Source organism: Elephas maximus, chromosome 6 (assembly GCF_024166365.1).
Source record: "Elephas maximus indicus isolate mEleMax1 chromosome 6, mEleMax1 primary haplotype, whole genome shotgun sequence".
Taxonomy (NCBI): Eukaryota; Metazoa; Chordata; class Mammalia; order Proboscidea; family Elephantidae; genus Elephas; species Elephas maximus.
In genome coordinates, this window is record NC_064824.1 from 117023075 (window position 1) to 117030004 (window position 6930).

The window sequence follows — 6930 nt, forward strand, 5'->3', positions numbered from 1 at the left end:
CTGAATCAAGCCATTACGGGTAACTTTGAGCCTGTGGGAAACAAAGAAAGAAGCTGGAGAAATTAAATAATACCATAAGGAAAGACTCAGACATATCCAGACTGTGACCATTCTACAACTGTCTGGCAATTAGGTAAGTCAATGTCATGGGGAAAAAAAGTGGAGGAGTGTGCTAGGTTAAAAAAAAAAAAAAAAAACTAAAGAGACACAAGAATCAAAGGAAATGCATGATCTTGATTTGCTGTTTGTTATGGATTGAATTGTGGCCCCGCCCAAAAAAATTTGTATTGGAATCCTAACCCCTATATCTGTGGATGGAATCCTATTTGGAACTAGGTCTTCCTTCATTATGTTAATTAGATCATACACAAGTTGGGTGGGTTCTAAATCTAGTCACTTCTGGGCTATAAAAAGAACAGATTAGACACAGAGACACGTACACAGGAGACAATAGATGCCATGTGTATAATCGCTAAGGAACCAAGTAATGCCCAGGGCCACCAACAGAGAAGGAATCAACCCTGCCAAGACCCTAATTTGGATTTTTTTGCCTCCGGAATTGTAAGAAGGTAAATTTCCATTCTTTAAAGCCCTCCAGTTGTGGTATTTCTTCTACAGCAGCATTAGGAAATTAAGAACAAGCCTATGTCAATAAAACTGGCTATTAAAGTGCTTTCTGAAAGCGAAGAGAGCTTGAAGCACTTATGGATGAAGATCAAAGACTACAGCCATCAGTATGGATTACACTTCAACATAAAGAAAAAAAAATCTTCACTACTGGACTAACAAGCAATGTCATGATAAACGGAGAAACTATTAACGTTGTCAAGAATTTCACTTTGCTTGGATCCACAATCAACACCTATGGAAACAGCAGTAAAGAAATCAAATGACCTGTTGTATTGGGTAAGTCTGCTGCAAAGACCTCTTTAAAGTGTTGAAAAGCAAAGACGTCACTTTGACGACTAAGATGCAGCTGACCCAAGCTTGATATTTTCAATTGCCTCATATGCATGTGAAAGCTGGACAATGAATAAGGAAGACCTAAGAAGAATTGATGCCTTTGAATTATGGTGTTGGTGAAGAATATTGAATATACCATGGACTACCAGATGAACGAACGTGTCTGTCTTGGAAGAAGTACAGTCCTCCTTGGAAGTGAGGATGGCAGGACTTCATCTCACATACTTTGGACATGTTATCAGGAGGGATCAGTCCCTGGAGAAAGACACCATGCTTGCTAAGGTAGAGAGATCAGTGAAAAAGAGGAAGACCCTAGACGCGCTGGATTGACACAGTGGCTGCAACAATGGGCTCAAACACAGCAATGATTGTGAGGATGGTATAGGACTGGGCAGTGTTTTTTCCTGTTGTACATAAGGTCACTCTGAGTCAGGACTGACTCAACGGCCCATAATAAAACCCAACAATGTTAAAGTACTTTTGGAGACATTGGATAAGTTTGAATACGGTTGGATGGAAAATGATACTAGAAATTATTGTTAATATTCTCAAATGTAAAATGATACTCAAGTTATGAAGAGAGCGTCCTCATTCGTAGGCGGTAAGTGATTAAGTATTTAGGGCTGTCTGCAACTTCATAGATATATTGTACTAATATTTATACTTTTCTACTTGTCTGACATGTTTCCAAGAAATTGGAAACAATTAAAGAAAAGACAATACATATGTGCTCCAGAAAGTTCCTTCTGCTAAATTAAAAGGCAAGCATCAAGCTGGAGAGAAGTACAACACAAATGAAAGGCAAGTTAACAGCCCTTCGTACATTAAATATATAAACAGCCTCAAAATGCACAAAAGCTTAAGTCAGTAAAGATATTTTAAAATGTTCCATCTCAGTGGTAAATCAAAGAAACCTAAATGAATACAATGACTACTTCCTTTTTTCATAGTCACCTTGACAGAGATTATCTTAAATGTTGGAACCACTCCAGGGGAGAGAGTGTGGAGAAGCAGGTACTCCCATACACTGCTGGTGAGACAGTAAGTTAATGCAACTTTTCTCAAAGGCAGATTGCCCATTCACGTCTTTGGCCCAGCAATCTCACTTTTCAGAGTTTACCCTGAATAAATAATACTGATGCAAACTAGAGGCAAAGATTTAGCGCTAAGAATCCTTATCACAACATTCTTTGTAGTATCAAATAGTTGGATATAATTTGGAAGTCCGGTGATGAGCTATTGGTTATGTAAACTGTGCTATCCAACAAATGAAATACTGTGAGACAAAAGTGAAGTTGCAAAATACCATATAACACAGCAGTAAAAAGTATGTATATATTTTATCACATTGACAAAGTTCTTATTGCAAAAAAAGTAGATAGTTGATGCTGAGTCAGGGCGATGTTATGTATAATGAAACAGAAAGTTGCCAGGTCCTGCACCATCTCCGTGACCTTTGGTATGTTTGAGCCCATTGTTGAGGCTATTATGTCCATCCATCTCATTGAGGGTTTTCCTTGATTTCAGTGACCCTCTGCTAGACAGATAGAGAGGTAGGTAGACAGATAGCTAGGTAGGCAGGCAGATGTGTCATATACATATAGACCATACACACATCATACGTACTGAACAACTACGTGAAAGAAGGGGCCCAGGTAAATCACAGGGATTTCTCTGTAGGTTATATCTGAGCTGGAATTATGGGTGGGCTTTTCAGACTCTTTTTTGGTTATTTATATGATTGAGTGAACGTATATTCAGGAAAAAATGTGTTATATTATTAAAACACACCTGCAATGTATTTGCTCCTTTTACCGGACTGTGCAAGGAGCTCTAGGTGGCGCGGTGGTTGAGCTCTTGCCTGCTAACCGAAAGGTAGGTGGTTCCAATCCATCAGCCACTCCATGGGAAAAAGATGTGGCAGTCAGCTTCCAAAAAGATTACAGCCTTGGAAACCATATGGGGCAGTTCTACTCTGTCACTATGAGTCAAAATCAACTCCATGGTAACAGGTGACACACACACACACCAGTTGGCCTCCGGAACTCTGGAGGGTGTGTTTAGGAGGAGGGGCTGTCCCCAGCCAGCCACTCCGTCTCACCCTCCTAGGACCAGGGTTCAGAGGATCCAGGAGGATTTCTGCAAGGGTAGAAGTTGGGGGCAGCTGCCTTGAAGGAGACCCACACAGGAGAGGGACCCACTCCTTTATGTCCTGAATGAGATGGGGTTCCCCTAGGATCAGGGATTGGAGACTAAAACCTTGGCTTCTGGAGAGTGGCAGAGAGCAGAGTCCAAAGGCACTGGTTTATGGCAGCTCATAAATACTTCAGGTGGAGCCAGGGCCCCGTTCAAGGTGGGGGTACAGGAATTGCATGTCATGCCCCCTCGTCTGCTGAGCAGAAGAGACTCCTGTGGGTGCCAGGGTCTCATCTGGCCTGGAGGGCCTCAAGTGCGAGCCCTTGGCCCTGCATCCCTGCATTTGGGGCCCTTAGATCCCAGGAGTCCTGCTCCCCACCAGCAGGCATCACTCCCCCAGAGAGGAGGGAGACAGCTGAACCTTCTTCTGGTTGGAAAGAAGGAAGGTGCAAGTGTTCTTACTCTCCCTGGCCTGTGCCATCCACTTGTGATGAAGGCCTGGGCCCTGGGCAGACACCCATGCCATCCCCTGGGTGCGTACTCAGGAGCAAGGGTGGGGCACATCTGGCTTCGGCTGTCAGGCTGTTGCTGGGATCTAGGCTCCCAGGGACCTGGCGGGCACCTGCTTCCCCACCCCCTCACCCATTCTCTCCCTCTCTTGGGCCTTATCTTCCCTTATATGGTGAAGGCAGTGCCTAGAGAAGGGGGGGGGGGTGGGAACAAAGGTCATTTTCCTGCAGCCAGCTTGCCACAACTCCCTGAGATCTCCCAGGTGGCGGCTGCCTCTCTCAGACAGGTAAGGCACCGGTGGAGACACATGTAGACCATAGGTGGTGGGAGGGGACAGGGCCCCTGCTTTTTGGCAGCCTGGGGCCTCCTGCAGCACCCTGGCATGGGCTGGAGGGAGAGTTTGGAAAGGGCAAAGAGCTGACGTGCCTATTCTGAGCCTCCCAGGAAAGAATTTTGCAGGTCCTGCCCCAGCCAACTGCTCTTTCGTCCCTCACCTGCGGCTAGCCACCACCCACTTAGGGTGACCAGCCATCCTTGTTTACCCTGGACTGAGGAAGATCCTAGGTCATTAAAGCCGGGTCTGTCTCAGGCAAACGGGGACTAGCTGGTCACCCTCACCCACTCTCCCTGCCCAGCCTATCTCTTTGCTCATTTCTGCCCCATCTGAAATGGTTTCTTTCTTTGTGTTCCCCTGATACTCCTGGGACCTCTGGGCCCTCATCTCCTGGATCCCAGAATGTGAGCAACAGCCGTCAGGAATTGAATGGGCCGGGGCAGGGGATGATAGCAGCAAGGCCCTTCAGTCCTGGGCCACGACCCACCACCCTAGTGTACACCTCTGCCTCATCTCCCCTTCCCCAGGCCTTCTCCCTAGACCTGTCCCTGACCTTCCCAGCCCTCTCCTGCCCATTCATCTGAAATGGGGCAGAGGACAGAATGGGAGCCCAGGCCAGACCAAGGCCTTGGGACAGGCAGGAGGCCTACTCATGTGTCTTTCAGGGCTTCCAGGGCAGAGTCCGCGGTATGGGGTTGGAGGGGCTGGGGGAATGTCCTCTCCCTCTGCTACTAAGGACCTGGGGAACAGGGGAGCGTCCCGTATTTCAGGGACTGGGACCTTCACCCCCAAAGTGCCTAACCTCCTCCCTGTCCAGCTTGGAACTGCAGACTCAGGCTAAGAGCACTGGCAACACCCGGGGTTCTCTGGAGCCTGCACCCCACCCCAGGGCAACAGGGCAGCAGATAGAAGAGGAAAGATGGGGCCAGGGGCCAGGTGAGAGCAGGAGCCCTGTCTCCTGCACTGCCCTAGGCAGGGCCCTGGGTGGACCCCAGCCCCACCCCTTCCATTCCACAGTTCAGTCTTTCCACTTCACAAATACTTATTGAGCACCTACTATGTGCTAGGAACTGGGGGTACAAAGATAAACACAGCCAGGTCCTTGACTTCAAGGACCACCAAGTTCAGTGGGGGAGACTGACACTTTCATTACCATGTGGTCAGTGTTAGGGGAGGCATCAGTCCAGGGTGCCTGAGGCCACTAGTCCAGCCTGAGGATTCTGGGAAAGTCTCCTGGAGGAAAGAACACCTAAAATGAGTCTGGAAAGGCATGTAAGTGTTAGCCAAGTGAAGAAAGGTAGAGAGGGCATTCGGTAAAGGCAACTGCAAGATCAACGGCAAGGGTGTGGGAAGCAGCATGGCCGGAGCCTGGCAAGCAAGCAGTCCAGCATTTCTAGAAGGCAGAGGGAGTCCCTGGGTCCTGCAAACAGTTAACATGCTTGACAGATAACTGAAAGGTGGGAGGTTCAAGTCTACCCAGAGGCACCTTGGAAGAAAAGCTTGGCAATCTACTTCTGAAAAATTAGCTGTTGAGAGCCCTATAGAGTGTAGTTCTACTCTGATACACATGGGGTCACCATGAGTCACAGTTGACTTGGGAGCAACTCGTGGTGGTGGGAGAGGCAGAGTGTAAGCAGGGAAGGGGAGGAGGAGTGGAGGGAGGCAGACTCGGAGGTGCTTAGGTGGGTAGTAGGGCAGGGGGAGACGGGAGGGGTCCAGGATGTCGCGCAGATGTCTGACTTTAGGGTCTGGGGGTGATGGTGCCCTTTCCTGAGCGGAGGAACATAGCAGAGAGGGGACCACTGACTTCAAGTTGACCCCACGGTGTCACATGCTGGTGAGCGTAGGGGAAGTGAGGGGCCCATATATCTCCTAGCAGTTCAGGCGAGACATGAGGGCTGGGAAGGACCCACCGAGGGGTGGGGGCAGAGGTGTCTGTTCTAACCAACATCAGTTGGGGCAGGAGCAGCTGGCAGGTATCTATGGGGGGACACGGCCTCCTCTCAGAGCCACCCCCTCTCAGTCCCCTTGCCCACCCACTGGAAGGTCCCCAATCCAGATTTCTCTTCAGAGAGGGAGAACACTGGCTTTTTCAAGTCCCTACTGCCCTGAATCCCCTCTGATGGGCAGAAAGTGCTTCCTCATGTCTACCCTTTATTCTTCTTGCTGCTGATTCATTCCTAGACTCAGAGCATGTCCATGGGGGTGACTTTAGAGATCATCTAACTGACCTCCCCAGTCTCATAGATGAAGAAGAGGGGGTCTATTCACATAACTAGTGGGTGTCATAAGGCTTTGACAAAGGGGGATGCAGACAAAGGTGGTGACTGAGACAAAATAGAAAACCTTCTTCTCCTTTGTTCCCAAATTGGTTCTGCTGAACCAGGAGTCCTGGGGGCCCTGATGGTGAAGGCAATGGCAACAGACAAGCTCCAGGCCCAAGCAGCTTCCTACAAACCCTGCAAGCAGGGCTGGTGAAGTTCAGGTGGCTAGGAATGGGCTGGAGTGGGGGCTGAGCAGAGGCTGGCCAGGGAGGCCTTGCCCTCAAACAGGGAGAAGGGCCACCCCTCAGGGTTCAGCAGAGGGAGTTTCCAAGCTGTAAAAGGCCAGGTCATTATTCCAAGAGATAACTCAAAGTCAAGGTGCAAAGAGAAATTAGAATGAGTAATTTGGGCTGTCAGTGCAGGAGATGTGACCTTCCTGTCATTGTTCATCAGTTCAAGGAGCATTTGTGAAGGGCAACTCTGGGCCAGGCCCGGTGGAAGTCTCCATGGGAATGTGGTGGGAGAGGGGCAGTGAAATCCTGGACGAAGATAACTGGAGGCCACCCTGGCTTCTATCACCATCACTGGGAACTTTTTAAAAAAAGCACCCAGGCCCTGCCACCCAAAAGTCAGAAAATAAATTGCCCATGCCTGTGCCCCACTCTGCCAAATGAAGTCAGACTCTCTGTGGATGTGGTCTGGGCACTGGAGCATCAGTATTTT